The sequence below is a fragment of the Photinus pyralis genome, unplaced genomic scaffold (assembly GCF_008802855.1).
Source record: "Photinus pyralis isolate 1611_PpyrPB1 unplaced genomic scaffold, Ppyr1.3 Ppyr1.4_LG4, whole genome shotgun sequence".
In the NCBI taxonomy this organism is placed as follows: Eukaryota; Metazoa; Arthropoda; class Insecta; order Coleoptera; family Lampyridae; genus Photinus; species Photinus pyralis.
In genome coordinates this window covers 17,407,619-17,418,167 of record NW_022170511.1, presented here as the reverse complement: position 1 = coordinate 17,418,167, position 10,549 = coordinate 17,407,619, and positions in this window count along the sequence as shown.

The window sequence follows — 10,549 nt, the reverse complement described above, 5'->3', positions numbered from 1 at the left end:
TGCCAGGAGATGTGTTTGTCTCATCCTGACGTTCCATGTTATGAGTACCGCTCTTAAAGTTTTGACACCACCAATGGATGTATTTGTTCCAGATGTCTCAATTGCCCTTTGTGAGTACCCTGCTCCGACAATCTGTTCTTGAGAATTATAATTTATATCCGATCACCGTAAGGAATCGAGGAGGACGGCTGTAGTTGGTAGATTATTGCCTTTCGTTGAGGAGACCTTTGAATAAAGTATCATAAAGAATAAAATAACTCCCCACCCCTCCAATTTCACCTGGTCGCGAACAATTTCGAAAAGGAGTCTCGCAGGAAAGTTATAGTTTGTAGAAACAAATTCATTACGATGGGACCTTTGATTGGAATACTATATGAAAGGTATATAGTGCCCCCCCCCTGCCCACGCTAAAGTTTTCCTTGACCCCCACCCCCGCCCCCCAATCACACTTAAAACAGCGCTTTGCTTTAATTCTTAAAAGATCCGCTAAAAAATAACTGTAGAAAAAGCGTTGTAGGGATAATGATGTAAGAGCCAGTGTTAGAAACGGCACTGATTAAAATAAAATTGCGATTTAAGAACAACATCCCTAGAATGTAATAACGCCACAATATATCAACTTTAAACTGCAATTTCGTTATTATAACGTTGATAGTGTTCCCGAAACGGCTGGCGTGTTCCGCTACAAATATATTGCATCACAATATCCCGCAATTACCGATTTTATTCGTAAAGAATGCCAAATCGATACAACGCTCTCCTCTCGCAATGCCAAACTTTTATTACGTCTACATAGGAGAATAGTTTACGTGCTTGACTTGACTTTCATGTAGGAAAAGTGCAGTAGCGATTTTCAAGATAATTGCAAATGCAACGAATTCGTCAGACCGAGTGCCCCCGTTGTTTAATCGAGTTTGAACAATATCTCTACTGGCAGGGTGCAAACTAAGTGTAGAAAGGTGCACAATTAATGTTTTTCATCTTAGAACACAGCTGGGGATCAAGATCGGCAAAAAATATACATGCAATCACACATGATACCAATCTCAATTAATGTAAGTATTATACAAAAAACAAGAAGGTGTAAGATGAGCATCCAGTCGCCATGACTAAACCTAATAAAATATTGCTTACTTTGTATACTTTTTTGCGGAACATTATTGAAAGAGTTATTACCCTTATTTCAGAACCAGGAAAAAAGTTGGGTCGGGTTGAATTATTTATTTTTCCCTTTTAATTGTCCCAATAACTCAGAAATTCAGAACAATAGTTATTTATTAGCGCAATCCACGAAAGATTATGTCCTCACTTTTCCGTCTGACCGTTCGTCGTTCCGCACTATAGCTCAGTTCCTAGACCTCGTATCGACTTCTGGTTGCCGCTATATGAGAGCTTATGCGTTCCAGATCTATCAAAATATAACTTTGGGAACCATCACATTGTTACCCAAAGTCGTTTTCTATGCATCAATTTTGTTGGGAATGCATGATGCCTAAGAAGTGACCCATATGCATTTTTGGCAACAAATAATTTTTGGCCACAGTATGTTATAATCGTTCCTTACGCATCAATTTTGTTGGGAGAAAAATTAGATTCGACGCCCAAGAGGTAATACATCGGTATTTTTGGTGGCCAACATATTTTTCTTAACTTTCTACCGACTTTCTGGTGAAAAAGGCCTGCTTGTCCCATGTTCCAAATGCACTGGGTGGAATCTGTATAGCAGATCCACAGCGCAGTTCAGTGCTTATTTAGAATTTTTGGCTGCATTGTTTGCGAAAACAAATTTAATTATCTGGCCAGCAGAGATATTTTTAGCGCATTTTTTAAGAAATCGTCCGGACCCACTTCTGCCGTTTCGAACTACTTCTAAGGGAATGGTCCTAGAGTCCTGGAATTTTTTGCAGTAGGTAGCCTATACCTTGAAGGTGTGCCAGGCGGCCATCAAATTTCGCTGTTTTTGAAAGTAAAACGTGCATAACATTTACATACGACATGCAATTGGTCTCAGATTTTGCATTTAGTGTGGGTGAGGTGGGGGGGGGGGGGGTTAAACACATGTTCTACCCTTCATGGTATTCTAATGAAAGGTCTCATCGAAATAAATTGGTTTGTACAAACTAGAATTTTCCCGTGCGACTCTTTTTCTAGATCAGTGAGCGACGCGGCCTGAGGGGGGAGGGGGGGAAGGGGGTAATAATTAATGTTCTCTCATTGTATTCTGATTAAAGGTCTCAACGAAAGGAATCGTTTTCTATCGATTACTGCCCTTCTTCTTGTCTCTATGAAAGTACGAGAGGGGGGGGGGAGTGGAACTAGTTTTATCCTTCATGGTACTCTAACGAAAGGTCTCAACGAAAGGAATTAATTTCTACCAACCACAGCCCTCATCCTCCTCCTTGCGCTTTATCTCGAAATGAGTTGTGCACAATTTATACTTTTTGAGTTTAGTTAGTAATTTTTTTTATTATCCTTTTGGAGGATTGAAGGAATTGTTTTAATTTTATTATTTAATCATAATAAAATATGTATTCAGTTCAAAACCCCAGAAGTTAATTCAAACACAAAAAATGGACATGGCAATTTTAGTCAATCTGATACAAGAGTTGAGAGAAGCGGTATGGGAGATCGAGGTCGACAAAAACCAGGCGCAAGAAGAAATCCAAGGAAAGGAAGAATGTAATGGTGCATCCGAAGAAAAGACAATAAAGGAACAATGGCACTTCAGCCCATTAGCGATTTTGGAGAGAGTAGCATATATTTTTTTGGCGCCAGGCGTGCACAGGTCACGCCTTAAAGTAAATAAGAATATAAACTAAAAGTAAATATGAATACAGCTTTGTGAATCCTCGAGCACTGGTGGGTATAAAAACCCTTGTCCTTGCAAAAAATCTACAGATACACAAAAGAAAAGACAATAGCAAAAATGTATAGCAACGGAAACGACATGACAAAAGCTATTACATTTTACCTTCACTTTGCTGCGATAGTTCACACATTGCATTGCAGAACGTCTGATCGTAAATACCAAGTGTTAGATGAGTTCCAGCTAAGCAGCCATATCAATCATACATTAGTGAACTCGCTTTAGCATTTAATGAGGGAACGGTGCTTCATCGATAAGGATTACACGGAAGATACATCTAAAAACTACAATGCTAAAACCAATTAATTCAGACTTACGTACGGTATTAATAAATGGGTTTCGGATTGTGATATATGTAACACTGAAATAGGTACCTAATTAAATTAAGCATAACCCAAAAAGAAAGGCCGACAAATAGGAATTCTATGAAGGTAACTTTGCCTAAAGATAATACCAGCCACGTCCCATAAAAACGCTTAGATAATTAATTTAAACAATTTTAACGTGAATATTCCAATATATCATCTTTCTCAAAAATTAGAACTTGTCATTTTAACGACAAAAGCAAAGGTGATGTTTTTCTCAATACCAATGGTACCAACTACTCCTAACACACTAAGAGCGCATTCAGTCAGTTAGACAAACCAAGAGTACATTCAACGGACAGTTCTGGTCCGTCGGTAAATCTCCAGCGGTTCTCTGGTATGTATGTACGATACCGGTGTCTCTGATTAAATCTACCCCAACAAGGGTACGATTTTTTGTTTGCAGCAGGACTAAGAATTCTGTGTTGTCACCTTGCGTTCTAATATAACGATACGGTACGTTGGTGGCTAGAACTGTTTGGAGCCTTGGTTCTTCGTCGCCTAGGATGATGTTGAGGTCCCAAAGTATAAACTTATAGTTAGTGGCGCGAAGTACCGATTAAAGTGTGTGTCCGGCGATGCTTTGTCGTGTCAATATACAGAGTGTCAATATACCGAGTGGCGGAAAAGTATGGAATCAGCGACCTACAGCCTTAACCATTCCTTATATTGAAAAAAGTGTGAGATGAAATTGTTTGATATTAATATTATGCATGTTTTGACGTACACGGATATTTTTGAATGACGTCATTTCAAGTTCTCCCAACAGTTAACCCAAACTGTGTTTTTCCAATTCATTTATTTCGCGAGATATTCAAATTGTCGCACTGTATATAATTAATTATATAGGTACAGTGATATTCATGTAGAAGTAGACAAAGGGATTTCCTATAGGAATTTCCTATGTCTACTTTACATGACAAAAAGTCTCCTGAAAGACGCCTAATTTTATGCAACCAAAACAACTTCTTGAGACAAATAAAGATCTGGCTGTCATATTAATTATTAATTTGAATATTGTTTCTTTAGCTTCACAGAATAGTTATTTACATACAAGTCAGGAAAATGATATATTACTGGTGAGGAAATATTGAAGTGCGAGGCCCCTGCAGGGCCGAGTACTTTAATTTCCGAGTCAGGTGTTGACATTTTACTGACGAGTTTTGTATTAAATTTTACCCGAAATCATCTATTGATATAAAATTTCAATTTTTATATAGAACTTTTGATTAATGTCAATTTGTCAGTAATGAAAGTAGTGATTATAGCGACATTTGGAAATGTCAAAAATTAGGCCGGTAAAGTGACGACGCGGCCGGTAAAGTGACAGGTGCGGCCAGTAAAGTGACAAGCGGCAGGAAACGTAGTCTGCTCTAAAATTTCCTGACAGAAAGTAGGCATGAAAATCAAGGTTTCAGGACGATTTTGGGTAAATGAAGGTTACAGGACGATTTTGGGTAAAATAAATCTCTTAAGCTTCTTTAACTGTTATCGCCACTATACCAATTGGAAATATCAACTTTTTCTTTAGTTGAATAATATGACAGGCAGAACCTCTTTTGTTGTAGGTACTTACTTTGGTTGCATAAAATTAGACGTCTTTCAGGAGACTTTTTATCATATAAAAGTAGACAGAAAATTCCTATAGGTAATCCCATATGTCTACTTCTACATGAATATCACTGTATGTTCACGGAATGTAACACTATCAATGAGAAACTAAATTAAAAAGGTCCAATATGATGGACTGAGTTGGATTTCGACTTTGGATTAGTTTAGAAAAAAACATAAACTTCATTCAAGTCTTGCGTGATTGAGTGAGAAATCACTCAACAGTAGCATGTATCTTGATGGGAAATGTCTCGTGGGACTTCTTCCTCGGTGTTGGTACGGTGTACGCTTTTTCTTGACTGTTCGCCCTTGAAGCATTACAAAGCCCATGGTAGGTAATTAAGGTAGGAACCGTCTACCAACTAATATATTAAAGCCAGGATATTTAAAATCTAACCACTCAGCGATAAAGCGATTTGAAGTCTACCGAAACTATACCAAAAGAAAATGCTATTTAGAAACGAAAAAAGTGGCCGTTTAAAATCCAAGGGCGTACAAGAAGCGTTACGCTAGTTGGGTGCCATTAGATAACGCAAACCTAAGCACTAGGTTTAAGAATGGAATCAGTATTCAATGGCTAAGTTAAAATATTAAACGGATCGCGGAAAAAGTTCCCATCATACTTGCACAAAGTTAAACGATAGGATTTGTTAGAGCCGAAAATATTAATCATAAGTGGATCTTTCACTCAAAACGGCTTACTAGATGGCATCACGATTTACGCTTTCAGCCCACCGTCATTCTAGATAAACATAGTAATATCATACCTCAAAATAGCAACCTATAACAATTCAGTCTGTGTAAACATAATTTTGGACTAAGACAACGATCTGGGTTTAACAGTGGTCGCATAACAATTTGAGTTAAATGTTATGTACACTGTTAATGCACGACAGGTTCCCGTAACGATTTTTCGTCTTGCTATAGAGCGACCTTTTTAATACTTCCGCGTTGGTCGAAGTGCTCAATAAATTATTGCATACCACCTAACACAATAAACAGAATTATTTCATTATTAATTCCTTATGTTTGCGCGGTTATTTTTTTATTTAACGTTAATGAATTGAAAATTAAATTAATACCTAACAGTTTTGCAGGAACTCTGAGTTTATAAATCTTCTGTCTACGAAGTTTTATAGCAGTGGGATAGGTTTTTTTAAGACTGCCTACTCTATTATGAGGCTTCGTAATTTCTTCCAAAAATATTGCTGTAATTACCGAAAGTTAATTATTAAACTCGCTATAACCACGCACATAGCGTTTTTTAGGCCGTGTTGACATTCATAATAAACCTTCACTGGAGCAGTTCCTTCCTTAAGAACTGCTGTGTCGTACAATCCTATAGCTTAGAATTCAAAAAAATGAATTTGCTTTTGTAAATTTTGTTAACGTAGGAACCCTGACAATGTCAATAATGAAAAATTAATCATTTGTTATTGTTTATAGGGCAAGTAAAACGGTTTGTGAGCGCGATAGATATGAAAAACTAAGTAGATCTCGAGCAGAATTTTATTACGACGTAAAAAGAGTTTTTCGCTTGATCCAAACTGCATGGATTCATCAAATTAAAGACAATGGGAGGATTTAGCGGTTATAGTTTTAGCGTAAGCTTATGGCACATATAACATTGAATTGTTGTGTAAACTACGTCAGGGTAATTATTAAACTCGCTATAACCACGCACATAATGCACATGTTTTATGCGGATTCGGCACCACCAGTAATGATAGGGCACCCTGTATGTGCGTTTCAATTACTGTTAACCTTAAATGTGTTGTTTATTTGAGATTAAACGCAATGTCGATCATATTATACAGGGCGATTCAAAATTGAGCGTAAATATTTTAAGGGCGTATTTACCAGCAAAAAATAAGAAATTTTTTTTCATACAATAGAGTGCATTAACTTGCTTCGTTTTCTAAATACAGGGTGTAAAAGTTTTTTTTTTAATCGGGTTTTATTTATTTTATTGCCACCAATGGAAGGCCCTTATGACGACCAATAAGCGTACCAAATTTTATTTAAATCGGCTGAAAGGTTTTTGAACAATTGATAAAAAACCGATTTAAAAAAAAGTTTACACTCTGTATCTAAAAAATTTCTTATTTTTGACTGGCCGTTAAAATCGTTGCACTCAATTTTGAATCACCCTGTATGATTTTGAGGTTATTGTTTTGTATCAGAATTAATATTGTTTAAATAATTGTTTATTTTGTGTTAGTAAATTTAATTTGCGTGTTAAACGACTAGATTTATTCAGTTAGGAATTGTTTCCATCAAGCAACTACCAACTAAAGCTATACAAGCCCTTACACATCTCTACAATTCTATCCCCAGAATCCGGCACTTCCCAAGTCAATGGAAGACAGCGCAAATAATTATGGTTTTGAAACCTGGTAAATCACCTACGGAACTTACATCATACAGGCCCATAAGCCTACTACCCATTCTGTCCAAGGTACTTCTGAATAGATTAATGCCAATTCTAGATGACCAAGAACTAATTCCTAAACATCAATTCGGGTTCCGTAAACAACATGGTACCGTGGAGCAGGTACACAGAATAACCGACAAGATATACAGAGACTTGGAGGGAAAAAGATACTGCTCCGCAGTGTTCTTGGATGTCAAACAAGCCTTTGATAGAGTTTGGCATCAAGGTTTATGCTATAAGCTCAAACTGTTCCTACCCTACCAGATGTTTGAACTACTAAAATCATACATCACAAACAGGCACTTTTTAATCAAATACAAAGATGAAAATACAAATTTACACCCCATCTCCTCCGGCGTACCGCAAGGCAGCGCTTTAGGCCCTATCCTATATTTAATATACACCGCTGACCTACCCACATCACGTCTAACAACATCAGCGACCTATGCAGACGATATGGCCATTTTGGCCTCTCATGTCAATCCACAAGCTGCCTCAAGATATCTCCAAGCTCACCTCAACAAAATCCAGTGGTGGGCCAAAAAATGGCGTATCAGAGTGAACGAAACTAAATCCCAACATGTAACCTACACAATGAGGAAAGAAAATTGCCCTCCAGTGAACTTCAACGGACACCAACTACCACACTCAGAGACGGTCAAATATTTGGGTCTACATATAGATAGGAAACTCACCTGGAGAACCCACATATTTACCAAGCGTAAGCAACTCGGCCTTCAACTCCAAAAATTATATTGGCTTATCGGTAGAAAATCTAAACTATCATTGGAAAATAAACTACTAATTTACAAAATAGTTCTTAAACCAATATGGACTTCCACCCTAGCAATGCTTGACCGGTTCCAAAATAAAGTACTGAGAATGATCGTTGATGCGCCATGGTACGTCCCAAATAAGGTGATTTTAAGTGATCTACAAATTCCCACAGTGAAAAGTGAAATTAAAAACTTCAGTGTAAGATACAAAGACAGACTGACCGTTCACCCCAACGATTCTGTGCACCAGCTTATGGACAATAATGATGAACCCAGAATACTTAAACGTTTCAAACCATCTGACTTACCTACAAGATTTTAACATAAACTGTAAACTGCTTTTGTCAAATACTATACATATATTATTTTCATAGCATACATCACATATTAAAAATGTAAGGGGAGACTTCGCTGGAATTCTGCCCCACATGTCATTTTGTAATAATTAATTCAATCCTATTAAATACTTATTGCTAAATAAGCTATGGCAGATTGTATAATTAAAGGAGAATAAAAAAAAATAGTCTGCTTAAAGGTTTATGTCATGTTTTTCTCCGGTTGTTGCGATAAGAGTTCTTATGGCTGCGTAATCTAATTTAAGTTTAGATAAGCACGTGTTATTGCCGATGTTGTTTAAACACAGAGACGGACATTAGTCGTGGCTCTTTTTTGGTGGAAGACGTGAATCGAGTTTTCTTGGACGTTGAAATGTGGCCGTGTTTGGGCGTATTTGTTTGCAAAACAGGCAGTTTTGTCGTTATCAGGGCTTTTTGTGGAGATAGTCAGCCTTGTTGAATTGTGAAGTTTAAGTCAGTTGTAATGTAATAAGAGATTTATCTAATACGTCGTTAGTTAAGTAAACGTTATAAGTCGAGTTATGCAGAGCCGTGTTTTACGTTTACGAAGAAGTTTTCTAGTGCCCGTTAAAGGGAGTTTTTTTTGCAACAAGGGCCGAATACTACAACGAAGTTAATGTCGTCTAAATTTAGTTTTATGGGAAGTCAAGGAAGTGAAGTTCGCGGAATATCAACTGGTGTTTTGTATTTGTGCGTCATTTATTGTAAATTGCAGTTACGACCGGAGATTTTGGTAAATTGTGTATGAAGTGCAATTGAATTTTATTCAATATATAAACATAAGTCCTAAAAGATATGATCAAATTTTAATTGAAACTAGCAAAGATGATGAATTAACTAATAAGTAATAAGGGTAATTAACGAAGGATGGCCAGTTCACAAAAGTTAAACTAATATCATAATATCTGTATTTTACTATGCTAATATGTTAGTAAGACCATACTGGGCAGTAAGAGATGAACTAGTTATTCAAAAAGGATTTATTTTTAAAGGTTTTATTCCCCAAAGCAAGCTGATATTTTAAATAAGTTGCATTATAACCATTTAGGAATCATTGTTGGGGGCTAAAGAAGTTGTCTATTGGCCAAATCTAAATTTTGAACTTTCAAATTTAATTAAGAATTGTGCAGCTTGTATGACTTATCAAAATAGTCAGCAAAAGGAGACATTAATTAATAAACCTATTCCAGATGGTCCTTTGCAGATGATTTCTTCAGATTTATTCAAATTTAAGGGCATAGGTTACTTAATCATAATAGATAACTATTCAAACTTTCCTGAAATAGAATGCTTAAGTAACAACACAACCAGTGAACAGATAGTCAATCGTTTTAAATTAATCTTTTCAAGACTAGGAAAACCAGAAAGTTTGTATGCTGATAATGGACCCCAGTTTGTAAATGCAGCTTTTCAAATTTTTTTACATCAGTGGGAAATTAGACACCAAACGTCATCTCCAAAATATCCACAATCCAATGGATTAATTGAAAGACATATTCAAACCACAAAGAAAATTATGAAAAAAGCGGAATATGAGAATAAAAACATACACATAGCCCTGCTAGAATATCGCAACACACCAATTAGTTCAGAGATATCCTCTCCAGCAGAGTTGTTTTTTAATAGAAAAGTACGCGGTATTTTACCAGTTCAAATTAGATCTAATACAAAGTATAGAAAAGTTTTTAGAAAATATCACAATAAACAAAGTCACTATTATAATCAACACGCTAAAAAGTTGCCAGATCTTAAAGAGGGTGACAGGGTAGTAAGCAGAATAATAGAAAAATGTGGGAACCGAGACTATTGTTAAAGGTAGTAGTCCTCATAGACCAAGATCATTTGATGTGAGCTTAGACAGAGGCACCTCTAATAATAGCATTATGCGGGTCACTCTGTAATTGGGCGCATGCCTGTTGAGGGCCCAAAACAAGAGAGGGATAAAAAAAAAACTCAACCAAACGAAATATTTGATGACATATTAGACAGTGTGTTGGAGAAGGATAAGAATCTTAATTTAGACAACCATGTTCAGAATAATGTTACTAATGATAATGATTTCAATGACTCGCAACCTGTTTCGGAACCTATGAGACTACATCCTTTGGTTAGAACTGAGCATGCACAAATCACAAGATCCG